Below are 27,448 nucleotides of genomic sequence, written 5' to 3'. Positions count from 1 at the left end.
AACAAAAAACTGATTAAAAGTTACCAGAACATTTCAGTTTTTTCAGTGCATTTCAGTACTAGCAGAACAAACAAATGAACTTGAAAATTTTGGAGGTTTTTCATTTAGTTTATAAACATTCGTCCTGATAAAGTACATAGTGACTTGAATTTTTTCTGCTTTTCACTGTAATGAGTATTTCAGACTGTCCACATCACAGAGTGCAATCTCCTGAGTCAGAAAATGGCATTGGGCTATAACATTTACAATGGTAGTCCCTAAGTTGCTGACTGAAGACCTATGTTTTTGTAAAGACTCTGTTTCCCTGTTCTTAGCTCCTCAGTATCAAAACAGTAATCCTTTGGGTAAGGAAATAGTGGATATATTTCTAGATATTCCACAGTTTTTAATATCTTAAAAATATATCCTGTCAGATTATTGAGTTCTTTTGCAATAGGTTCTGAACTTCTTAGATTTTCCTGAGATGATTGTGGTAATTTTCTCACTGCATATTAAAACTTTCAGTATAAATGATTCTTGCTGCAATTAACTTGTGTTCCCATAACTTCATTAGATCATGTTCAGTTATTCCATGAGGAGATGAGTCTGTGAGAAGAACCTGCATGTTGACTTCCCTTTCTCTCTGGTACGTATAAAGAAAAACCACTTTCTCAATGGTATGATGTTATATCCGTATTCATTTTCTCTTCCAGTGCCATAGAAGAGCGGACAGAAATGTTTAAGTTTTGTCTGTGAGATAAATAATTATGGCAAATAATGGTCTTCTGTGACTTTGTCACTCAGAATTATTAATTTCACAGTGATATTAGAGCACATATATAAAATACATCCTAGAACACATGAGCAGCTTCTCAAGACAGATTCTAACACCCAGAAGTAGGATTAGAGCCCCTGAAAATTTGAGCTTCCTTTCTCTTGTCCCCTATACCTGTTTTCTTTGAAAAATGCTTTTTCAGCAGACTGGGGGGGGTGAGGGGGTGGAGGGGAATTAAAAAAAGTGTTCAGTGTATCCCAAATACATATCTTTTTATTTTCTCTCTTTCCATCCTTTTTCTTACTGTCTTTCCTGTAATCCCGATGAAGGCAACTTGCTTTTTGCTCTTTTGTGACTGATTCAATTACACACTCCAAGGTGAGTAGTTACTGCATACATCTGAGCATGTATTCATATAAAACAATTCTGTAAATTCTCTTGCATGACAAATTCACCATCAGAAGACTTGTAATTAAAAATCATATCAGTGCCTTAATTTAAGCTGCAAGGTAATTATAATCATGCCAAACTTCTTCATTAGAACTGAGCGTTTATTCTTCATCAGCAACTTCACTGTTTGCTTCATTCCATGCTGAGAAAGAACGAAATACAAGATGGGTATCCTCCTTGCAGGAAGATAGAACTGCATAAGTAGCTTGCTATCCACATATATTTAATATTGGATGGAGATCTGGTAAATCTTATTAACTCATGCAAAATATGATTGATATAACACAGTAAATGAGGCTCCAAAAGTTCTGCAAATGCCAGCCTTCCTAGATCACAACAAGTCAATACTGCACAGCATGATATGCTGTATATGATTAAACAGAAGTACAACAGTCACATGGAAGCCTGAGCTCAGACTCACAACAAAGGATTGTTTTGAAACAGTGACTGGGGTGTGGGTGAAAAAAGACTGTTGCAATAATCCTGTATAAGCCTTCAGCTTGGACCTCTTTCACCAACACTCCTGAGATACGAGACCTCTCCTGAACAGCATTGTTACATGTCCCTGCACTTGCCCAGAGCATATTGTCCATTGGTGCGAGTACTGGTGTATCGCTAGACCTCCTAATGGCTTCTCAACGGAGAATCTCACTGCCTGGTGGTGATTCAGACATGTGGGAATAGTTTGACCTTTCTTCAAGCATGACAAATGGCTTATATTGTGTACTTCTTAAAGTTGTTGTGTGCCCAAATGGCATGGAGGACTGCATGGCAGCACTGCTTTCAGCAGGGATGCTCAGCCTCCTGTTTGGACAGCACTGGACGCAGGCAGTGCACAACTTGTAGAAGCAGAGGTTTGGGTAGGACATCCTCTGGACTTTCTCCAGCAAAATGAGTCACCTGGAATCTGATCGTACCTCTGCAAATGCAGCAATAGATCTACGGCTTGTCCTAGCTCTGGATAAAAAGTCCACATTTGGGTTCAATTTTTTCATCTAGGAATGTTGTATCTAATGTAAAGAGGAGGAGAGGCCAGTTAAAGGGATACAGTTCTGTGGAAGAGCTGTATCTGATTCGGACCATCCTGCCTAGAGTCGTGGGATAATATGGCATGCCTTATTAATGCGATAGTACTCCAAATATTTATCAGTTCAGAGGAGATTTACCAGCTTTCAGTTCTCCAAAATGATGCTCATTTTTTAGCCAGCTCTTTTGTAACCTTAGTCATGCAGTAATTTACTTCATAACAGACCATTCTGGTTTCTATACAGTTCAAATATCAATGGGATTTTCAGAAGTGCTTCCAAGTATTGTTCTTTTGTTCTAATACAAAGATGGTGGAATCAGTCCTATAGTTCGGTTATTTGCAGAGCATGGGTAGCTGAAATTATTTGGTCCTATTGGGACTACTGGATGTACACACTCGAATGCCTGAAATTTTTGCAAGTGTTAAATCTACATTAGTTTCTGTTGATAGTGTTCTGAAAACCAAGCCCTATAAAAGCTTTTTGGTCTGGGAATGTAAACATCAAGGTATTCTAAACTGTTAGTCTCTTCTGAAAATCTTAGCTCCTTGCTAAGTAAAGTGAATCAGGATAAGATGCTAGGAACTTCAATGAGGAAAAAAGAGAAGAGAGGAAGGAAGGTCTGTACTACTGGAGTTTTCTCTGTTAAGTATCCTGAGCATTTAGAATAAAAGCAGAACAAATACAGTAGTCCCCAAACAAACAAAGGTCCCAAAAAAACCAAGAGATCCCATCTTGTATTTTGAGTAAACAAAATTCCTTTTTCTTTTAAGTAAGCAAAGAGGCAGGACAAAAAGTTAGGCTTTTTCTCAGGGCTCTTGTAATCTTTTTCACAAATTGAAGAGTTCAGTTTACCAGGTAAATAACTATTTCTTTCAAACTATGAAAGCCACCGGATATGCTGATTAAAACCTGCTGCTGCTCTGATTTGAACATTGAGAAAACAGAGGTCACAGATGGCCACCTGAAAGAAACAGCACTGAACAGTCATTGACTACGCCCCCCCCCGCCTTTTTATGTCAATGACTAAAACATTTTTTCATCTCTATTCCATTCATCAGGCAGTCCTTATCGTTTATTCCCTTTCAATTCACTTCTCCCTTAATGGTTACAATTCCCTTTTGCTACAAAGCTGCCTCTTTGCATTATCTTTTGACCTCCTATCCCTGCAATTAACAGCCACTGCTAATTCCTCTCAGCTGCAGGTCCATTCTGCTATCACCCCTTAAAGGGAGCTATTTAAGACCTCTCTTTTCAGAGTGCTCAGTGATTCCTCCTGCACTCATACTTTAACCTTTATGCTGTGGGAGAAAAGATACATGCTTCTTAACTACTAAAAGATAACAGATACATTTCCCAACGCCTTTCCAAAACTCCCTTTTTTGCCTTCCAACACTCCAACAAATCCAATTATTTGTTCCTCAGGAGCTGGAAAGTCAAACTGACCAGGAAACAGAACATAAATAATTCAAACATGCAAGTCTAGTCACAAGAAGACTGGAGAAGTGATGAAATAAAGCTTTCTGTGGGTACACATAAAGCTAGTACCATCAGTATCTGTGCTATAGTTTCTGTCAACCCCTGACTGAGGTTAGTGAATAGAAATGAGATACAGCCCCTGTCTGTAACACAGACAAAGGAAGAGTCATAGTACAAATCTGATTTTCTCTTCTACAGATTGATTTCTAATTTCCAGACTACCAAGAACAGAGCATTCAACAAAAGCAGCAACAGAAACTTTACCTCTTAAAAGACTCACAATGCAAAAAAATCATTATGACAGATTTTTTTTATTCCTTAGTAATTATTTGAGACAAAATCTATTTAAAAATTTTCCTCTGAAGAAAATAAAAATACTATTTTTTTTCCAAAATAAATTAACTCCTAGGCTCCCTTTAAAAAAAAATAATCCAAGTATGTATCACTTAATACATTAAAATCCACTATTTTGTTAGGCACATTCAAGTAATCCTAGATGGAGTATGTTAAAGTTCATGCAACATAAGTCAGTATATAATTAATTGGTATTGATGGCAAGGAAAAGAGATTTTCAAATGCAGAATGTCTATCCTTAATCAAAAATGGCAACATTGTTGTAATAAACAGCTCTTCATTGTAGGGTATAATGCCACAGATTTTAAGGATTAAATTTAATGACTCCATATGTAGGACCTCCTAGCAATTTCATCACCCTATATTCTGGTCACACTAAGAATATGAACGTATTCTGTCATACTGTCAGGTTTTGGGGTTAGGGTTTTTTCAGTACTGGATAATGAGCTTGGGAAGTTCAGCCAAATAACATTCTGAAATTTCACAAATTAAACATGGAGGAAATTTAAAGTAAAAATGAAACTTAAATTCAAGACATTTCTCACTTTGTCTCTGGTACCAACTCTACAAATGTTCTGAAAGTTTTCTGGATCATTAGGATCCATTAATAATGGTTGACAATCAAAATAATTACTTTAACATTTTATGTATTTTATATTTTAGATCAGTTTAAATACTTAGAGTGAATTCCACTTTCATGATATGTCTTCAGAATTTTTACTTTTCTTAAAGATTTTAAATATTATTCAGGAACTAAAGGTCACCAAGGATTACTGAATGAAAAAGCCTGAAATGTGAACCCCTAGTATTTCCTAGCCTACAACTTAGACAAGTAAAATAAACCACACATTTTACTAAAAGGTTATTCAGTGTTCAGACACCAGTTTTGGGGGAGACTTGCTGTGCTTTCCACAAATAAAAGCATTTAGACAGATTAAATCTGACATATCTGTAAAACAGACCAGTCTTAACTATGTATTCAACATTTGTGCCACCTCAATAAAACAGCATAACAATCAGTAATCATATTATCATATGATAAACTTGAGTTTCTTTCCTTCTAGTCTCTCTGCATTACTCTGCTCTGGGTTTTCCTTCCCACTGGAAATCATCTTTCTTCCCTTGTCCGAGCCCCTTGCTGTATTCTGGATTGACAGATATGTTACTATCTGTTTCCAGATAAGGAATGAGGTTTATTACTGTTATTGTCAGACTGTGAGGCTTTTGACAGTCACCTTTCCCAGCCTATGCATTTGTCAGCCCTTTGGAGACTTCAGGGTGGGGAACCGAATATGTGGTTAGTTTTTGTCAGAGAGTGGGTCTAGCTTATACTTTGCACACATAGAGTAGACATGACCCTTTGCTCAATTTTAGGAGTGAAAAGCATGCATTTTTATGATTTATATGAAAATAAGGTCAAAGTTTTTATTTTTTAGAGAGGAAGTCAGTTACATTGAGCCTGCTGTAAATAGAAAACAGAGCTCTGTATTTCCCATTTTATTTTGATAGGGTGGAAGGCACTTGGATTAAAGGCAGGAGATAAAAGAAATTACTTGCTCTAAATTTCTTTTTCAGGCTCCAACTCACCAACTAGCATTCCTTTAAACCATTTGTCAAAAACAAACAAAAAACCCCCAAACCTACAAACAATAAAAACCTCAAAATACTTTTCTCACAGAACCCACAGAATGGAAGATTGTCCATAAACTGTTTCTGTGTCTGGGCTGAAGCAGTTTCCCAGAGAAAGCAACCTACTGGGAGCTCCCAGAAGAGCTACTCACAAACATGAACGCACCTGAGGAAACATCTACCCCACAATTAGATAGTTTTCTCACCACCACAGCTGGCAGAGGAGGCTTCCCAAAATGTGGAGGCAGGCTGCCATGATGCCTGAATCAGAAGTCCTCCACAATGATTTCAGGGGAAGCACTATTATGGGCATTTCTGTCCTGCTGCCATTCATGTATTAGCACATGGTTTCAAACAGGCATAATTCTTCCTCTAATCTGTATTTTTTTTCCTCTCTTCCCCCACCAGCCAGACCTAGCATGAGCTGTATTATTATTATTATGATTTCTTCTTACTCTCTTTATTCTGCAGGTGATATGACTGAGATCTACAGCCCTAGTCCTGTCAGCAAGAAAAGATTAATACCACTTAACAGAAACAGAACTCCTTAGTACAAACTTAAGTAATGTATATATACACCTTACTCTTTGGGTTCAGAATACTAGTAGTTATGTGTAGTGGTTTATTCCCAGGGCAACCAAACACCATGCAGCTACTTGCTTACTCCCCCCTCACCCAGAGGGATGGGGAAGAGAGCTGGAAAGGAATGTAAAACTCAAGGGTTGAGATAAGAACGATTTAATAAACTGAAATAGAATAAAAATGAAAGAACAATAATAACAATGATGACAATAACAGTTATGATGAAAAAGGGGAGGGAAAGAATAAAATCCAGAGGGAAAGGAAGAAAGGACCATGTGATGCATGATGCAACTGCTCACCACCTGATGCCCAGCCAGTCCCCAAGCAATAATCCACCCTCCCTGGCCAACCCACCGGGTGTATATACTAGACATGATGTCCTATGGTATGGATTACCCCTTTGGCTAGTTCAGGTCAGCTGACCTGGCTTTGTCCCCTCCCAATTCCTCATGCCCTTCCAGCCTTTTCACTAACAGGGCCTGAGAAACTGAAAAGTCCTTGACTTAGTATAAACATTACTTAGCAGCAACTAAACCCAGTGCTTTATCAAAATTGTTCTCTCATCAAAAACCAAAACACAGCACTGTACTAGCTCCTAAGAAGATAGCTCCATCCCAGCTGAAACCAGGACAGTATGCTAGTCTGAATTACTTGTGCCCTCAGAGACTGTATTTTTGAAGGAAGAATCCAAAAGGCAAATTTTGTCTGCTTTCAAGATATGAAGGAAAATAAGTTGGTTTGCATTTCTTTTTCTTTGAAATAACAACAGCAACAAACACCCACTCACACAAACCCACTTACCCCACACCAGTTAAAGGTGTTCAGTACCACCGTACTGAACAAAACAGTCCTCTCAGCCATGACAACTCATATCACCTCCTAGAGACGACTCTTGTCTGGGATAGTTTAAACTGAAGGAGGTTCCTAAGCAGAAAATTTAAGATACCAAAAGCCTCATCATATAAAGTGCTTTGTAGTCCTAAGGCACAGCTGCTGTGGTGCCTTATGGAAGAAGGAACATATTGGTGGTGGCAATTAGTTAACAGCTTTGCTTATGATGCACTCGCAGCACAGGGAGGACTTCTATCAGATTCTGAGCACAAGTTTTATCTGTATCTGAAGGCTCTAGTGCTCTCATGCCATCAGGGAAAGGATAATAGTGCTACATACATATGTTTTCAATGTAATTAGAATAAATCTCTTTTTATTCTAACCACTTATGCCACATTAAAAGGAGCCATTTAAAAAGGAGGAAAAAAAAAGAAAAAAGGTGGAGGACGAACAGCCTCTCCCCGCTTTCCTGCCTCTTCTGAGCAAATGAGGCATGGTATGCTCCACTTCCCTCCGCACACAGACCACTGCCACACTTTGGAAACATGACCAAGGCAGGGCAAAGGGCACTGTGCATGAATCCAAGAGGCACATCACAATCTACTTCTTCAGAAGAGCAGGGGAAACCACCCCAGACTATTTCAAGGGGCAAATGCAGCCTGCAGTTAACAGGCCCCTGACTCAAGTAAGCTATTGGCCTGTGTTGCAACCTCCAGCAAATTTATTCCTTCCCCCTGGTCTCATATAAGAGGGAGCTTATTATGCCACTGAAGGTAATAAGTCAATAGCAGTGATAAATGAAGTTTCATCCAAGAAAGCTCTTTCCTGAGCAGGAAATTAATGGGAGTTTTCAAAAAACCCTGACGGTCATTTGAGCTCCCATTAATATAATTATTAGCCAGGCTACAGCAATCTGGGAGTCCTTACACCAGCAAATGAAGAGCCAGTGTTCTTTAGAGTCTGCTATTCAGCCGAGACTTCAGCAACACAACCTTTTTTTTTTTCAACATTAGAGGTATTTACATTCTGAAATGTAAAAAAAGATTTTTAAAAGTTGTGAGGGAAACTGTATCCAAATCTAGTATCTAGGGAAGCAAAACAATTGGAAGATAGATTTCCTTTTTCTAAACACTGAATTAAAAAAAAAAAAAAAAAAAAAAAAAAAGCAAACAGCCTTGATGCATAGTGTGCCAAATAGGTAGTGAAATACGTTTCTGTACTTGTAAGCGGCTTTCCATGTCAGTCGTAAGGAATACAACAAAACCATATGCTTCAACTTCGTGTGGTAGTCTGTACCCACACTGGTTACAAGTATAATGTTACAGAGTCACTTGTCCCTTTGTTTCCTTACCTTTCAAACTTTCTCTTGCGCTCCTGACATCCACTTTTTTCCCTTCACCAACAATCAAGAATAGACATCGAACATGGGGACCAGCCTAGTAATTCTCCTGAGTTGGGAAGACAAAGCAAGAGTGGAAAGGGATCATCAGTGGTTGCCAGCCTCAGTGTGGGAGACTGTGGAACAATGAAAGAGCTACTGAGGGAAGAAATCTCTTCCATAACTTAGTGGAACTGTATAAGGAAGGGTAAGCATTCTACCCTGTGATATATTTATGTCGCATGAGAAAAGAAAATATCCTTTCTTTTTTCTTTTTTTTTTTAACTTGATAAAAACCTATACTCCACATCCTGATTTCAACTCTGCTATTTTTTCTTCTTTTTAGGATGCAAAATTAACTGAAGTGATTTTTGACCTCTGTTTACAAAGAGGGAAAAAAAAAAGAGAGAATAAGGTGGGAGAATTTTCTCCTTAAAACAGTTTTACTTCCACTCATATGAGGTTTTTAGCACAATACTGTTAAAAGATAAACATATTCATAATATATTCCTTCCTCATCGTTATGTTCCTGCACTGCAGCACAGAAGACTGGTAATACCCTGTTACTTTGGTAGTGAACTTTCATCTCTGAAAGGTAGAAAAGACAATTCTTCAAATCTCATCCTATAATGATTACAATTAATTAGCTATTCAACTGAAATCTATAGACAGGTTAGTTTTAAATAGCTGAGCACCAGAAGGAGAAATATACGACAGGTGCAGCAGCTGGAAAGCAAAGGCTTGACTCTAAATTGGAAAGACATGGAATTTTCTTTCCCCTTGGCACAACAGAAAAAACAGTTTTAGAGAAAAGCCCCCAGCTGGTCTAACAGGAACAAGAGTATGGGGCTGCGTGAGAGGGAAGGCGATGGCCTTCTCGAATTCACAGGAAGGAGCTTTCTGTTTATGCATGTCAGCAGTAGCAACTAAGATACATGTAGCCAACAAGCAAGCAGAGCAAGAATTTAAAAACAGTGTACAGTCTGTAGATGCCACTGAAGCATAGTTCAGCCTCACTACTACAGTATCTAACTGCTCTACAAAGCAAAAGTCCTCTACACAGCACTATGGGGAGAGGAAAATTAAAGTATAAGTGAAAGTTAGCTTCTTTAAATGTCAAGTTTATGTGGCATCTGTTTTAAGCTCTAAATAATACATTGGTATTACATCCTGCCCACTTGAGCAGCTTATGCTACAGAATAGGACTTAGTTCTGCTTTACTATCAATTAAAGAAGGGTCTCCTTCCTTTTATATAGGGGCAGGAATTAGTCTGTAGTAAGGTCACCACTTAGCACATATTTGGCTGTGTTTTCTAAGTTATTTGTTAAGATTAATAAAAAATCTTAATCTCTAGGTGAAACAGAGGATATGCCTGCATATAACTTTTAAAAGCTGCCGCTGGCAAAGGAACACAAACTCCTCCAATCCTGTCACTAACTTTTGGGAAATGCTAGTCATGGTCACATTAAAATGTAAGTAAACTGAATTTTCATTCTGCTGCCTTCTAAATGGCCAAATTTATCTAGGTACACTTCCAACTGAAAGGCAGGCTGGTTACCAACATAGCACAGTGGCTGTTTTTTGAAGGTACCTGTTTGCTGCTCCTGCTGCTTTTCTTTTCATAAATTAATGTGCAGAAAACAACATTAAAGATTCTCCAAACTACTGCTGTAAGAATGCTTACTCATTTCATGCATACTCTTGCAGAGGACCTCCTGCTATGCTAAAATTTCACTGGTCAGATGTAGGTAAACAGAACAGAGAGGAAGATCTGCCAAAATCAGATAACCTCTTCTGAAAGCACATAAAACCAAGCAGAGTGAACACAAGTGGCTGGGAAGTCAGCTTCAGATAACTGCAGATCTTCACATCATACTACCTTCTCTATACGACAGTGATGGATGGTGCTTGTTGCAGCCTCCAGCCTTATTACACTTAAAATAATCTCTCTTCTTGTACTCTGACATTTTAAATTCCTTTGGGAAACATGCATCAAATTATGTTGATAGGTACAGACTAAAAAAAAAAACAAACTGAATAGAGTTTGTCATACTTGTTCAGTATATAAACAACCTCTTCCAAATAATGCATTATATTTGAGTTATATCTTATTTTACTGGGATTGTAATAAAGTCTCTCCTGATGTCTAGCTCATACAGTTGATTTAGTAGGTTAATACATTTGCTAATGACTTAACTAAGCTAAATTACTTACTGTCTCAGGATAGAGGATTATTGAGTGACCAGGGAAATAACTTAGGACCTCAAACCTGAATTCAGATCCTGGCCCACAATGACCCCAGCTAAACTGCTGGACCTGTTTGTCATTTGTGAAAATGCAGCTTACTACCTGCAGGGGACATGTCAGGTGACATACATTAAGAACTGCAACTGATTCATGTACTAGAATATTAAAGGTAAATAAATACTGCTATATCTGTAACTTCATTAAAGTAGTCAAGTTCTGGAAGCTTCTTAGCTTTTAAGATGTCCTGAGCAGACTTTGAAAATGAGACAGGTTTTCAACTTTTCTTTGATGATGAATGCCTAATACAAGACGTGTAACATTTTCAAATGCAGTTACTTTCACTTAGGATCCAATTTTTTAGTGTTAAGAAAAAAACTTTTAGTATTGTCAAAGCACGTAAGTGTTCAAATCCCCCTAGTGGTGCAGAGTCCTAACTTCAAAACATTTCAAATAATCCATAAAGTTTTTCTCCACATAAAAGCAGTATGACCTAGCAATAATCATGGTCTTACCACAGCATCACTGAGATTGGTCAAAGCCTCTTGTTCAAAGCAGGGTCAGCCGTAGGGTCAGTTCAGGGCTTTGCCTGATGGGGGCCTGAAACATTTTCTGGGATTGCTCTGAGATGCTTCATTTTTCCTGACGTATTGTTTACAAAGCTTAGAGACCTAATCCACTCTGTTAGACCTTGTGATTAGGTGGTTACTTGAGTTTCTTTGAGCCAAATAATCTGACAGTAGTTTAGAGCAGTGCTGTTTTGTACTTGTCAAGGATCCAGGAGAAAACTCCAAGCTCATGTGAGTTTCCACTGTTATCCATCTCCCAGAGAGGAGGTATCTTAGGATACGTGAGTCTCATACAAGTATGTTACTCCTGTGTCATTTATGGCTGCAGCTCCTCACAACTGTTTAATGTTTATTAGGTACACCTTAAGAAGTTTTCCACTCATATTAATTATCCAGAAAAACAGAGAAGCCTCAAAAATTAATAACTAAACAGCAGTGTGTGCAAAAAGTTATGCCAACTAACTAGAGGAATAGTTATAGGAAAGCCTCAGGAGAGTATCTTAGGTTGGATTTGGAGTATTTTTTTCCTCATGATACTCCATTTAAATTCATGTTATCTGACATATGCCCATTACTGCACCCTCTAAAGAGTAGTCTTGTACAGAACTTTGACCTTATGGGAAACTCAGTTATTTCAGCTATTGCAAAAGTTAAAAGAGCAGAAGTTGTAGAAACTTTTTAAATTAATCTTTTTATATTCAAGACATTTTGACTTTAGCTCTGCATACACTAAGTATCAATACATATTCAAGGATAGGAGACTTACCTGTATTTAAATGTGTGTGTTTATTTATATACTCTTCTTTCTGGAGGGAGTTTTTTTGGCAGTGAGGCAGTGATGGGAGCAAGATGGTGACTGTGAAGACAACCACAGGCAGCAGCATCCTGGCAAGAAGCAGAGGAAAACTGAACTAAACCAACTGTCCTGTTTTCAGCTTGGGTGGAGTTAACTTTCTTCTTAGTAGTTGGTGCAGTGCTGTGTTTTGGCTCTGATGTGTGAACAATGCTGACAGCACACTGATGGTTTTAGTTGTTGCTGGGTGATGCTTATACTAAGTCAAGGACTTTTCGGTTCCTTGGGCCCTGCCAGCAAGAGGTCTGGGGGGGCACCGGAAATTGGGAGGGGACACAGCCAGGACAGGTGACCCAAGCTAGCCAAAGGGATATTCCATACCATATGATGTCATGCTGTGTGTATAAACTGGGGGAAGAAGAAGGAAGGGGGGGACATTTGGCATTATGGCATTTGTCTTCCCAAGTAACCGTTATGTGACAGAGCCCTGCTTCCCTGGGGATGGCCGAACACCTGCCTGCCCATGGGCAGTGGTGAACGGATTCCTTGCTTTGCTTGCACACACAGCTTTTGCTTTACCCTTCTTTCCCCACCTTTCCATTTTGTTATTATTATAATTGTTATTGTTATTATTGTTGTTCTTACCTCTTTATTCTGTTTAAATTATTAGATTGTTCTTATCTCAACCCTTGAGTTTTACATTCCTTTCCAATTCTCCTCCCCATTTTTCTGGGTAAGGGGGAGTGAGGAAGCAGCTGTGTGGTCCTTGGTTGCCGGCCAGGGTTAAATCACAACACCAACTCATCTGGTACACTATCAGTTAATCCTTGCAACTTCAAACAATTAATCAAATAGGTAAACACCCTTGCACTACAACAATAAGGAAAAGCAAAAACTACAAGAGAATAAACATGTACAGTAACGAATTACTGCTCTCTCAAGTCTGAAATAGAGCTTTTTCAAGTTTCAGTCAGACTTCTGAGGGCAATGCAAGGAGGTTGTGGGTAGCTTCCTACTTCTGTAACAAGATGTCATTCACAGTTATGATTTACTGTGTCCAAAGGGTGTGCTATACATCCTGCAAGTGGAAAGCTCTCATCTAAGCTGAAGATGGGTCAGCTTGCCCACCATCTCCTCCTGTTGGCTAGTCTCACTGAGCTCCACTTCCCACCTTCCTAGGCACACTGTTCAAGTGCCCCAGTCAAGTGTCTACTGCAGGGAATTTTATTTCCAAAGTTATGTCTGCTCATTAAGAAGAACACATACAACATCCAGAACCTATGTAGAAACTTTTTTATCTTGTTGGAAATCAATGCACCCATTATTGCAAGCTACTGATTAGAATGAGGTCACTCTTGTCCTGTGTGAAACTGGGGAATCATTTTCACATGTTAAAGATGTGTGAAAGGGATGCACACAAATATGGCTGATGCAGACATTAATTATGTTTAATTTATGAATCTCTTTAATTGTCTTTTCATGAGATGCTAACAGAGAGCTCTTCTCCTGGGCTTTTCTTTTCACTTAAGTTTCAGACACCAGCTGGAATACATACTATCTTTGTATATAACATGTGGAAAGAGCTAGTATAAAACAACAATACTAACACAGCATTCCATTTCCTCCAACAAATGCAATGAAACTAGTATATTCCTTTGAAGTAGTTCCATTAGAGTTTCCACTGGAAAGTGATGTCAGTTGTTTGCAGCTTTCTTTATAAGCATGTCCATGTACAAAGCTTTACTCAAAGTACCATGGCAGTTAGGGTATGATCTTTATTTTGTGGATAATTTTAACTGTAAAAGACCTCTTCCAAACCAGATTACCTCAGTGGTAGGGTTCTTCCCCAACCTGAACCCACTGCAACTGCTATACAATTCTGGAAGGCTCTGAAATGCATAAAAAGCTATGATGAGACACTTGAAGCAGCAAAAGATTTTGTGTGTTCCTTGAATAGCTTAACTTAAGTGGACCAGTCAATGGAATTGCACTGAAGTAAAAGTAGATATCATATAGAAATGGATGGACCACTGGACTGGGATGCCAGAGGAACACTTTCTGTTCTGAACTCCTCCACTGGCCTGGTAGATAACCTTACATGTATTACCTGGCCTTCCACAATTGCCTCCTATTTTTCTTATATGTAATTTTAATGGTAGAATGAAAAATACATTTCTGTTTTCAGTCATATTACCTGAAAATGAAGAAAACTTCAGGTTTTTTAGGAATTTTCTATGCAGTTCTTCCCAGAAGAGGGATCCATTAAGAAAAGAAAAATAATTCCATGTTTTCAAGTAGATACAAATAGCAATATACAGGATGGGTCCCATTGGTTTTATTAGCCATTAGCCCAGACTATCAGCTCATTCACAAATGATTCCAAATTAAAGTTTATAATATTATTTATGCATTGCTTTTTGTGGTTTATTCTTTATAATTAAAGGATAAAAATATAAATATTGATTTGCTTAAGGCCTTTTAGATCAGCTATTTCACAAAACCAACTCAGCTGTGTTACATTGCTTCATTTATATGATGGTGAATGTATAATGTATAATTCTTCTGTTCTGAAGGGAGGCCTGAATTCTTTACTCATTAACAATACCGAACGATAATCATATTTTCACAAGACTAAGATTATGCATGAGAATTTTTTTAAATAGCCCTCTTGAAAATCTGCTTTGAGCACATTGTTTAGCAAAGTGTGTAAACTACTGGAAAAGCTAGATGGAGCATAAAAAAGCATTTTAAGTATTGAAAAATAAAGGATCTGTTTTTTATTTGCAGTATTTTTTGCTTTTTGTCTAGCATGCAGGAAGTTTAAATAAGTTTTGAAAGCTGTTTATGGATGAAAACAAGACCCTTGCTTACAAACAATTTTTTCCCACAGGATTTCAGGATATGCAGTTACAAAAATGTTTTGTATTAAGATAATTGATTTTAAGAGGACAAGATCCGACAGAGATACTCTTATCCCTGACATTGGTCAGCAGCAGATGTATAATAGAGACATATCTTCCCTTTTCATACATAACACCATGATTTCTTAAATGGTGCTGATACAACAAATAAAATGGCATATCTACCTGTGGTGGGTTGACCAGATGATGGCCAGACTTCCAGCCACCCAGTCACAGACTCCCCATGCTCAGCAGGATAGGGAGAGAATATAGGGATAAAAAGGTGTTATACAGCTCATGCATCAACGTAAAACCAGGGACATTGCTTACCAGTTACTGTTGTGGGCAAAGCAGACTTAGCTAGGGGAGCATAAATTTAATTTACTGCCATATAAAACAGATTTGTGTAGTGAGGAACAAAGACAAACACTAAACCACTTCTCCTTACCCTTCTTCTGAGCTCAGTTTCACTATTTCCATGCAGACGCCTCTCTCCAGTGAGAGGGGCACAGGCCCTGTTGTCTGTAGACTACTGTCTATAACAGACATCCATTTTCTGCTACCTTCTACAGCGTGTATAGTCCTAACTACCTAATTGCTCTATACTTTTGATTATGATTGTTGCCAATCTCTTAGTCTTTTTCTGTTTATAATATATCCTTTTTGAGGTGCAGTGTCTTGAAGTATTCAAGATCTGGGCATATGGGAGATTTAAATAGCAGCATGATTTCATTCTCTCTCTCCTTTTAACTTCTAATCAATACACTTCTTAATGGTTACTGAGCACAGTCATTTTGTGCCAGCAGCTGTCATACCTCCAAGACCTCATTCTTCAACAACCGTAATAACCCATCCCTCTGGAGGTGACATCAGGATTGTTCTTCTCACAGTTACATTGCTTTACTTTTGTCTACACTGTATTTTATCTGACAAGTTTTTCCTGCAACTACTTTGTTCAGCTCATTGCAGATAGTCTTTATGGCCACTGTCTGCAAAATATTGCAAGATCATCCATGATTGTTTTGATTAACAGAGATTGGGCACAAATCTCAGTTCTTAGTATCTGCCATGAGATACAGCCAAGCTGCAGAGTCAGAGACAGTAACAGTTTTTATTATCCATTACCTTTGCATTTCTTTATAGGAGAATACCTCCTCCAAACAAAGGAAATCCATGGAAACCACTGACAGCTGTATGAGCATGAACATGAGAACATTGTTTTGAGACCTGACGAATGCAAATAATTCCCTAAACACAGTGCAAAGGTGGTACAATCTAAGTAAAAGATGTACTTAGTTTTTAGAAAATCAGATGTACACATCTTCCTGGATGGAACAAACATGACTACACAGCATACAGAGCACCTTACAAAAAGTTCACCAGAATCACAACTTCTGCCCCGATATGTCAGCACTATAAATATCACACTGTCTTCCAGTTTATTGGTAAATGTCCCTCACAAAGGTAAAAATATTTTTTTCCTCTATTTTTTTTAGAATTCTGTGCTAACATTTTCCTCTCTTCTGCTTTGCCTTCAGGCAACCATGAGATGCAATCACTTACTTGCATAAAAGACTGTTATTAGAGCTTCCACTTTTTATAAAGCATCATTCTTGTTAATGTTTGGCTGGCAGGCAACACTTCATCTTTACAGCTGCATCAGGCTTTTAACTCGTTAGAAGGAAAGAAAGCAATTTCATTATTTTTAGGTTTAAAGTAGAGAAATTATGTTGGCTTTCCACACAAAGAAAAATCTAGCATAAAAAAAAAAATAGCATAAAATTTCTGCAGACAACTATTTCTAATGGCTGTTCCACAGGGCTAGATTTCTCTAGCAAGCTCTGTTGGAAAAAGAGTTGAATTTTAGACAATGAAGCAGCACAAAAACATGGCACTTCAAAACTTAATTCTGAGTAAGAGACAAGAAACTTCTATTACAATCAGACTTCAACATCATGACTGTTTCCAAACTTCTTCATGAAAAGTCAGCCCTGAGGTAGTTCGACAAGTGAAGCTGCAAAGTCTTGTACCAGGGGAGGAGCAACCTCAGGCACCAATAAATGTTAGGGTCACTTGGCTGGAAAGCAGCTTTGCAGAAAAGGACCTGGGGATGCTGACAGACACCAAGCTGAACATGACCCAGGAAGGTGCCCCTGCTGCAAAGAAGGTTAACAGTGTCCTGGGCTGCATTACAGCTGTTTGGCCTAGAGAAGAGAAGGCTAAGGGAATATCTGATCAATGTATACAAATGCCTGAAAGAAGGGTGCAAGGAAGACAGAACTCTTCAGTGGTGCCTATGACAGGACAATAAGCAATGGGCACAAACTGAAAAACAGGACGTTCTATCTGAACATCAGGAAACCCTTTTTTACTTTGAGGGTGATTGAGCCCTGCAACAGATTGCCTAGAGAGGATTTAAATTCTTCATCCTTGGAAGTTTCAAAAGTTAGCTGGATGTGGTGCTGGGCAACAGACTAGGCTTCCTTGCTTGAGCAAAAGGGAGGGATGGAGCTGATGACCTCCAGATATTTCTTCTAACCTCAACCTTTCTATGATTTTGTAGTTCTGAGTTATCACTGGCTGGAAGAGTTGATATGAAATTTGGGGATAGGAAAACAAAGGAAAGAAAGAAAGAAACTTGCTGCTTATTCCCCAACCCTGTTCAGTAATTATTAAAGGTGTCTGAAACCATCCACCCAGGAAATGACTATCCTTTGTGGTCAATTTACACTCAGACACGCAACTCCTCTATGCACAAGGTACAGGTCAACCAGTTATGCCAAAGACTGACACCTTGAGACCTCAGCCAAAATACAGAAAACACAGTTGACAGAAGGTTTTCATGTATATGAGTATGGGAGAAGGTCAAATCGTTTGTGCTGAACAGTTGCCAAAAAGATATTTGATACTGTAAAAGCAAATTACAAATACAAAACAAATTAAAAATAGAAATACAAAATACAAAACATTCTTCTGTGCTCATCCACAGATAAAACAAATACAAAACAAATCAGACTTTATCTTCTGAGTTACCTAATTCTCAATGTTAGAAAACAGCCTCTGAAGACACTATTTATCAGACTTACAGAACATTTCACAAATTCTCTATTCAAAATATTCAGTTTTCTTCTAAGAAATGACTTTGTTCTACTAAACACTCACTGATTTTGTACAATAGTACCTTAAAAGCAATCATTTTCCTCATGATCTTGAGCGGACTCCAACTTCAGATTTCATGTCAGGCATTGGATGAATTAAAATCAGCAGAAGTTAAAACATTTTAATTGCTTTCCTCATGCGGTTCATTACAAAAATCTTAGAATTATTACTGCTTCATTAGGACTTTGATAATCCACTGAATGAGTAAAAGCAAAGAGATGGAGAGAGAAGCAAGCAAAGAAAAGAAATTATTATGAAATATTTCCGTACAATGGCAGAAATCTTTTCAAAGCTGGCACTCAAGCTCACACAGTTAGGTTTTAGATAATGAAAGGTCTATTTATTTTAGTTAATAGTCGTTGGTATCAAGCTGGCTTAAGAATATTTGTGTCTTTCTCGATTAGTCTTTTTGCCTTGAATAAGTTGCTTGGAAGTTCTAATACCAGCTACATTATGAAAAAGGAGATAGGCAACACTGGTTCAACTGATAACAAGATGCTTTCTGTTTAAGAAGCTGGGTGTTCTTAATTAGCTGCAATACCCATACATCACCATTTGCAGGAAAGTGAAAAAAGAGCGAGAATGAAGAAAACTGACAGATGGCAGCTTTTTACCCTCTTTTCATGAGGTTTCTGCTCAAACCTTTAGAAAACCTTTCTTTTTCATAGAATCAGAGTTCCAGCATAGCATATTTTAAACAGTTGACTGAAACGAGATCTGGTTCACCCCATTTCCTATAACATGAACCAGCACAGATATTCAGAGACAGAAGCATAGCTGGAAGTCTATGCTACTGCAAAATTTCCTTTAATACCCTACCCCACCACAGCACTTGCTCACTGATTCAAAGCACTTGGGTAGTTACAGTTTGGTAGCCAAAGGTGGTTTATCCTTAACAATGATGCACAGATGAAGCGAAATACAATCTGTAAGAGATAAAAATACTCTCCCAGCTCTTTCTGACTCTACAGACTACAGATTCTTCTTCTTAGATAATTCTTAAAATCAAAGATGTTTAAGGCTGTCCAGCTACAGATAGAAAGAAAAAGAACGAGAGCTGAGAAAACGGCACTGGCTTCTCTCTGTCTGGTTACTGTAGCTGACTACAGTGTACTGGAAAGCACCACTCAACAGGGAAAGATTAAACTGGATTCTAGTGTACCAGAAAAGATAAGGTCCATATAACCCACTTCTTGGCAAAAGGACCGTCAGTTCAACAAAGTTCACTCTCTTGCAATGATGTTGCAGATCCTGCCTAAGCTATAGCAGACCTAGACCTTCTCTGGCTTGTACTATCAGCCAAGTTCATCAAAGAAACAATGACTCACATCTGTTACAAACTGTTATGCATATAAAAGGAAGAAGTGGAAAGTCAGCTGAAACAGGAACAGAATTCTGCCTCCTTTACTTTTTAAAAATTAGTTCCTGTTGGTCCATTGACCCATGAGGAGACAAAAAGGTTGGATGAGGTGTTTTTTTCAGGGAAAGATTTTTAAGGAGGAAAATATACTAATTCTGGCAAAAATATTTGCCAGAATTTGAAAAGTATTTGGCATCCACAGAAAAAGAATGAAAAAGTCATCTGAAGGCATGAAGGTCACGCAACTGCCTTTGTCTCACTTCATAAAACTTGTGTTGGTGAAAGTAAAGTTAACCCTCCACTTGTCTGCAGGATGTACACTTACAATGAGGACTTAGGGAATTTTTGGCTTTCTTAAATGTCAGCTAACAATTTCTCTAGCTTTTGCTCATCAGTCACATACAATCATACCTTTCTTCATCCCACTGTATAGCCATATGTACTGGAAGAATGAAGCTGGTGAACTGATCTTTCCCTCTGCAGCACAGAAATTGTAAACATCAACATTGCACAAGTTTACTGTCAGTTAAGAATCACTTACAGAAGAGAGTGAGGTGCCCCTCCTCTCTCAACTGTCAGATAACTTTCAAACCTACATACTCCGAACTATCAGTCAGACTTTGTATATGTAAACTGCATGCTAATGATACTAGAAGTGAAAAGAGAAAGCTAGATGGGCTGCAGATTATTAATCCATTTCTATACATAGTTACTGTAAACAAGAACCCAAGATGAACATACTGTAAGTCAGGAAAATAACGTCTTCTTCAAGCTTATACTAAAGCCCTGAATGGAGCATAAGCTGCAGCATTAACAGGAAAGTCCAAGTGCTTTCATAGTAGAAACCATTCCAACTACTTTGATGTGAACAGTCAGACTTTGGGGGAGGGAAAGCAACTTAAGAAAGGAAACGGTTCACCAATCCCTTCAAATTTAGACTTCTACTGCCATGAAAGACCCTTGGCTACCTCAAAGGTTTCAACCATGATATATGAAGTGTTGTACAAGTAAAAGCAATAGTGCGGTTTTAAAAAGCTTGCAGTTCCCCAAGGGTAGCTCTCTGTTTTTGTGGTGTGAATCATTGCAGCCTTAGAAGCAATTTTAAGGCTCAGGACTGTGCTGCAACCTGACCAAGTCAAAGATGTGTATCTAATCCTACCTTTTTTTTGTACTGCAGTTGTAATAGTAGCACCTCAGAAACAGGCCTTACAAAGTTATATGACTGGCATCAGTAGGCTTAATAGCTGTATTTTCTGCACTTTTAAGGTGGGTTTTTTTTTCATCACAACCTTTCCTCTTAGTGAAGAAACCACAGCTATACTTAGCATTCAGCTCCACTCCTCTGATCACTCTAGCACCTTAGGGTGAAAGGCTGTTCCAATGCATATGGCTATTTATTTCAGCTTTCTTCATCTTGGTGACCTCTGGAAGAAAAGGCTTACTGTTCAGAACAGCACATACAAGAACTAAAATAAGAACAAGCACACAGCTTTGTTCATGCAAAGATCTTCATTCCCATGAGTATTACTCATATTCACAGAACTAAATATTGCTTGAAGCTAGCCTCAAAAGGAGAGCAAAAAGCAGTTTGATAAATGGACTGGAAAAGACTGTCCAGTTACACTGCTGCTTTTACAAGCACAACAGAATAATTTTCTCAAGTGTCTGACTGAGAAATAAGAACATTTCAAAGCAAAACAAGAAAATGTCTGTCATGATCTGCTGGGCTGTCCAGAGGTCAGGGTTTAATGATTAGAATGAAACAGAGCCAATTATTTGTGTTCACCTTTGAGAAAGAAGAAAAACTTCTGCTAGTCCCTTTCATGTAACCAGTTCTTCTTGGTTTTTTTCGGGGTTTTTTTTGTTGTTTTTGTTTTCACTTTTCTCAGACTGGAGACAGAGAAAGCAGCTGAAGTAAAACCTCAGCCTTTCCTTAAGGCATTTCAAAGTACAACTTCAGGACTTCTAATTCTTAGATATTTAAAAATGGACGTTCTCAGAAAACATATGGCACAGTCTCTGAACTTGCCCCAAAACACATCTGTTTTGTAGTCCTAAATACTGAAGAGCAAAAAAAAAAGAAAAGCCAAGCAATTTAACTATTGTCTACTGTTATTCGAACAGCACACTTGTGGGCATGGGGGAAGACAGAAAGAGTATAAATTCGTCGTGCACTCATATTTCCTATTCCCATGGTATTTATGTTTCTCAGGTTCTCTGAACAAAAGGATTTCTCACTTTCCTAGGCTCTAGCCTACTTGGAAAGAGTTGGATGAGTTTGCAGATTCCAGAAATAGGGAGTGTAAGCCAGGACCTGTTTTGGATTTGGATGTGCATATATAAGGATGAGGACCACAGCAGAAAATAGCCAAATCAGCAGTAACGTCAGTATTTCTCCTTTTACTCTGTTTTACTGCAGTGTTCAAACCCAAGTTTTTGTTGTTTTTCAAATGATTGTTCCCTGTTCTGATGGAAGATTGTATGAAACATGTGAATGAAAGAGCTGGGCACAAACTGAAATACAGAAGGATCCATTTCAATATCAGGAAACACTTTTTTACTGAACACGGCACAGGTTGCCCAGAAAGGATGTAGAGTCTCCATCCTTGGAGATGTTCAAAAGCTGTCTGGTCATCATCCTAGACAGCCTACTGTAGGTGACTTTGCTTGAGCAGTGGGGGTGGATCAGATAAGTGCCAGAGGTTCCTTTCAACCTCAACCGTTCTGTGATTTTGTGGTTCTGTGACTGTGATCTGAGCTTCATAGTAAGTAAATAAAGGTAAATATAGGCAGTACTATGAGTAGTTCCCAGCACTATTCTTGATTTAGGTGATGTAAATTAGGTACTAGGGGGGAAAAAGAATAAAGTTGTGTAAAAACTGTGTTAATAAAGACTAGCTTCATTAAGCTGATGGGCTGTCATTTTTTTTTACTAGCTGTAGCTTTTGGAGTACATTTTGTCCTAGTGGGAAAACATGTCAGAAAACACAGAAAATATTGATCTTTCTAAGTGGGCTACTTTTCTTGTAATAATACAGTTTAGGGTTAGAAACCAAAGCATCTTCTCATGAACAATAATATTACAAAAAAACCCTGCAAATATTTGCAGCACTTGTAATTCAGATGAGTTATCTTGGTATTTTAAGCATTTGCTGATTAAACACAAAACCATCTTCATACATCAAATATAGCAAAAGAGAAGTATGCATAACTTGACACTGACATTACAGGAGATGGAAATGGAGATAAAGGAGGTGGAACAACACCTTATAATGCAAGACATTAATTAGCTGTTCTTTCAACAGTGAACAGTGACGATTCAGAACTGGAATTTAAAATACGATGAATTTCTGGTGCAAAAGATAAGCTACCTCATTTTAAAGAAAACATCTGCAAAGAAACAAAACATGCTGCTTCATTCAGTGCCCTACACAGCTAATGACCGTGCTTGAAAACCAAGTAGTTTGCACCACATTGTTTCAAGTCATGATACATTTTCATTCTGAAATTCTTACACACTTTCTCTGGATAATCAGCATCAAAACAGGCCTCTAGCTTTACATTGTTATTGGTACAGGCACATAGAAAATTATAGGGCTGAGGACTAACGTGCTCTGTTGACGTACAAGTAGCGATACAGAGCTAGAGAAATAAGTTGTTAAGAATAAAGACATAAAGTAAGCAGATGAGAAGGAATTCATAGTGAAACTGAGAATGAGGTAGCTTTCTAAGAAACACCAGTGTCTAGCTCTGAGATGACAAGCTCTCACTTAGCATGGAACAAGAATATAATGCGAAAACTTCCTTGGATCAGATTTTCCTTGTGCAGAATGTACTTAGCACTTCTGTACTGACACTTATTTTCCTTTATGAAATGTCTTGCTATTCATTTTAGCTTGTTTTCATAAAGCTACGGTGACCTTCTGTAGCAATGGATCTTAACCAGTACCAGGCTTCTACGGGATATATTACTGTACAGCCACTGATTTGAATGTCTTTGCACAGTTGTTGCAAGTATGGTCCCTGATGACTACCTTGACTAGTCCCACCTTCACTACTCAACAGCTATTCTATTGCAGCCTTGCTTATTACAGAGGATGTATGATATCATATGATGCTAAGATATTACAGCATCTTTGCATACCAATGATGATTAATGGGAGAAAAAAAAAAGAAGGGCTTTTTTAGTGATGTCCATTCAAAGCATATACCCAGGAGGAGTCTACAAAATATTCAAAATTTTACACAGATTTTGGACCACAAAGGAACATCTGATGAACAGTTTGCTATTCCACATCTAGATCTTCTCCAAGGGGAATGAAAAACAAAGCACCCCTTAACGGCAGGTGCTGTATCATGAACTTAGAAGGCACAAATCCACTGCTACTAAAATTAGCCCGTTGTTCCATCAATCAAGTGCAACTCTACCATTCATTTGCACATACTATAATTCATTGTTTGCAGTCAGGGCCACAGATAAAGAAAAAAGTCTCCTGTACACAGCTTGCTGCAATCCATAGGGAATGTAAGATTGATTGGTCTATCTATCAACCACCATCTAAGCTCAAATACATAGGCAATTTATACAGTCATTATTTCTTATGGAAAGTGATTAAATACCTTGTTTGTATCAGATTTGTGTAAATAAGTGAAAGTCTCTGTTATTTATCAATAATTAATGGACAGGGGTTTAAACAGGTAACATTATAGCAGAGAGTTTGTACTCAAGTGTTATCAGCAGATGCCTCATAAACAATTTCCAATTTAAAAAGAAAAACAAAACCACAACCAAAACTGAAGAAAAACTGTTAATGAAGGCAGAAGTGGTTTGATATTTTTGATTTTTTTTCTCCTTTTAAAATAATTGTTCTGTTGTCATTACTTGAGATTTTGTGGTAAACTTTCACAGCACAAATGTAAAACTCTGAACTTAACAGACCGAGTAATTCTCAGTGCAAATTAATAGGAATATACTATCTTTTACAAGACAGTAAACATAAGAATAACATAAGAAGAGGAAATTCTAATCAGCATTCCATTATACTACAAGATTTAATTTTGTTTCTGACTCAGACTGCTGTTAGTCAGGGTTCTGAAATTGTTTCTGTTGCAGGTTAAGAAATAAAAGCATAGAATAGGCACAGGGGCTAGTTCCAAGATAGTTTCAATTGACATTGTGGGTCCACAAGTCCCTGCTTCTTCTGAGGTTTAGTGGAGCACATACACATTTAACTCTAAAAAGGGAGTAATTGTTTTAAAACTGATCAGTCTGTTTCAAAAGTACTTTAACATTATGCTAGATTGAAGTTTATGTTTTCCTTTAAATCTTACGTGAATCTGCTAAACACCTGTGGTATGAAATCTTTGTAATTAATCCATCACTTTAATGCTTATTTATTTCTGAATGATAATGTGTGTTGGAATGGAATTATAGGCAGTTAAGTTTAATTATCTAATTTAAGTTTCATTACCTATGTATCTAATGACCTAATTATTGCATGTATGATTGCAGTGATCAGTAAACAGCCACCAAAAATTCATCAGTATTTCTGAAAACATATCTAAGTGCCTACATTTCAGTATCAAATTCACATCTCAGAGCTCAACCATTTGTACGATTCAGAAGTTTTCTTAGTGTAAATTACCAAAGAATGAGCCCAAGGATTCAACCTAAGTTTGCTCATAGAGGTCTTTCCATAAGTTACAGGAGCAGTGGAAGACACTGATTTAGTTATCAAGTTCGGTCTCCTCCATGGTAATTTACCTTACAAGTCCCTTCTTAAGGTGGAGTTTTATAGTGGAAATATTTTCATGCTCTTGCTTTGAAGGGAATACTTTTGCAGAACCTGGTTGCCCTACGGCAACTTACGGATGTTTGCCTAATCTCCAGTGTTTGTTTACTGATAGACAACTTTTATATATGAGCTTTTGGGCCAACTTTACTTAGCAAATTTTCCCCTTTTAACATTTACTATGCTGATAGAACTCAAATAAGCACCAAAATCACCTCTGAATCTTCACTTTACTAGAACAAGCAAGACAATATCTTATATCACTTGACTTCTAAGGTGATGCTCACAGTCCTACTCTGCAGCTGTCCTGTCAATCTTGTTAACAGTACCTAGATTGTACTGTCAGTAGAAACATCTTACTAATGCGAAACCATTATATTTTAGATTTCTACAGTATTCCATGGTGTTTAATGTTGTTCACTATTTCCTAAAATGGGGCTTGAAAACAGTTGTGTCATTAAAGAAGGTGAATATGCATCTTAAAGCAACCTGAACTTCCCACTTACTCACAATTATGTCACATTACTGCCATGTGTTCAAATGCCATATGTTGATAATGTGGATTCATTCAATGCCAAAATAAGAGTCTCCAGCCTGCAGCAGGTTTTTGATATTATCAAAAAAATAGCATTATGATACATCTTCTTTCCAAGTAAATTAACATTTCCTTTTATTTAAATTTTCTTGTGACAGCTTTAAAAATTCAGATTACCCTGGGTATGTTCTTTACCTGTAGGATATTAAAAGATCTAATGTGCATAGAAAAAAGGGGGGGAAAAAAAGAAAAGAATTTTAAAAAAAGAAAAAAGGAAAAAGGAAAAGAAGCCACAGATAGGACAACTGTAGGTAGTTTTTTTCTTTCTGTTTTTTTTTAAGGATCTGTTGTTATTGGAAATGTATTGCCACTAAAAAAAAAAAAAAAAGCTTTTAGTTTTAGGACTGTATTTAATTTTGAACTTTAAGCTAAGCATATGGGAAAGCAAACATTCAAAATCTGAACAATAACCAGCTTGTTTTATTGTAATTCAGATATTTGAATTTACAGTTTATGGAAATAACCTAATGATTCGATTTAGTAGGCATTTCTAAGTGTTCTTAGTGATTCTGAACTTTCCTTAGTGCCTTCCTTGGCTGGAATAATATTTGAGAACCATGTTGGAGTAACTTTTGAAAAAATGGGGTGCTGCTCATTCTTTCCAGTTAAAAAAACAAAATAAAAATTAAAAACAAAAAAAAAAAAGAGAAAAGAAACTAAGTTTACTGTGGACATATTTACACTACTCTTGTTGCCATCAGCTAACGAAACACTGCAGAATGTTTCCTGGGACTTGTTTAAATCCCATCAACAAACACTGCTCAGATTCAAGCAAATGGTGATCAAGTCAAAAGTAGAGGGAAAATTAAAAAATTTACATTACGTAGGTGTTGTAAGACTACATTTCTAACTGACTGTGATGAATGACTCCAGACAACTGCTTATTACAGTTAATTAACTGAAAAATTTCAGCGAAAGAACTGCCTTTCCCTACAAGGACATCAAATTTCTGTGTGATTTTATTCCAGTCTAAATATGAGTGTTTGGGCAGTCAGCTTCTTACAGGGTTTGAAAATGTGGTTGTAAAAAAGACAAGTAGAATTTAGGCAATCTCCAGTCTCATAAAAGAAGTTAAATCTATTGTGTAGCCTCCATCTCCTTCTGTTAGTGTTATTTATATCAGTAAGTATAAGTTGACCTATGGAAGCAGAACCCAAATTAATACACAAGCTGCTTCAAAGTACTTCATCACAATGTAAATGGAACAACTACTGCTTATGAAAGGGATTCTGTACAAGATACATGAAAAATCTTTTGGCTGTGAGATATTGTTTGAGATGAAACATGGGGCAAACGTATTTAAGACATTTCTAAATCTTTCCTGTGCTGTGTAGTGACATCGTAATAGGAATCCAGCATGCTGGCCATGATGTTTCTTGTAGACCTTGACCATTCTGCATTAAGACATACAGTCTTGAAGAATGTTGCTTGAAGTGATTTCATTGATATTGCAGTGCTTTCTTAACTAGATAAATCTAGTATAATTTTTCTAGTATTTATTTTACATGCCTTCTGCCAGTCAGAACAGGAGTGTACTGAGCAGCACAAGCATT

Source organism: Falco rusticolus, chromosome Z (genome assembly GCF_015220075.1).
Source record: "Falco rusticolus isolate bFalRus1 chromosome Z, bFalRus1.pri, whole genome shotgun sequence".
NCBI classification, from domain to species: Eukaryota; Metazoa; Chordata; class Aves; order Falconiformes; family Falconidae; genus Falco; species Falco rusticolus.
Note: the sequence above shows the minus strand (reverse complement) of the source record.